Source organism: Chiloscyllium plagiosum, chromosome 27 (genome assembly GCF_004010195.1).
Source record: "Chiloscyllium plagiosum isolate BGI_BamShark_2017 chromosome 27, ASM401019v2, whole genome shotgun sequence".
NCBI lineage: Eukaryota > Metazoa > Chordata > Chondrichthyes > Orectolobiformes > Hemiscylliidae > Chiloscyllium > Chiloscyllium plagiosum.
In genome coordinates, this window is record NC_057736.1 from 15,314,458 (window position 1) to 15,314,673 (window position 216).

The 216-nt window shown below is 51.9% G+C and overlaps 1 protein-coding gene across 2 annotated transcripts in view; it reads right to left on the bottom strand.

Moving 5' to 3' along the window:
* Window positions 1-216, bottom strand: part of ubxn11 (UBX domain protein 11) — a 63,715-nt gene that overhangs the window by 10,950 nt on the left and 52,549 nt on the right. The window lies entirely within an intron of this gene.

A 216-nucleotide genomic window follows, 5' to 3' on the forward strand; every position in this document is an offset into this window, starting at 1 on the left:
CTCCAACCCTGGCAACATCCTTGTAAATCTTTTCTGAACCCTTTCAAGTTTCACAACATCTTTCCTATAGGAAGGAGACCAGAATTGCACGCAATATTCCAACAGTGGCCTAACCAACAGTGGGCGGCACGGTGGCACAGTGGTTAGCACTGCTGCCTCACAGCGCCAGAGACCCGGGTTCAATTCCCGCCTCAGGCGACTGACTGTGTGGAGTTT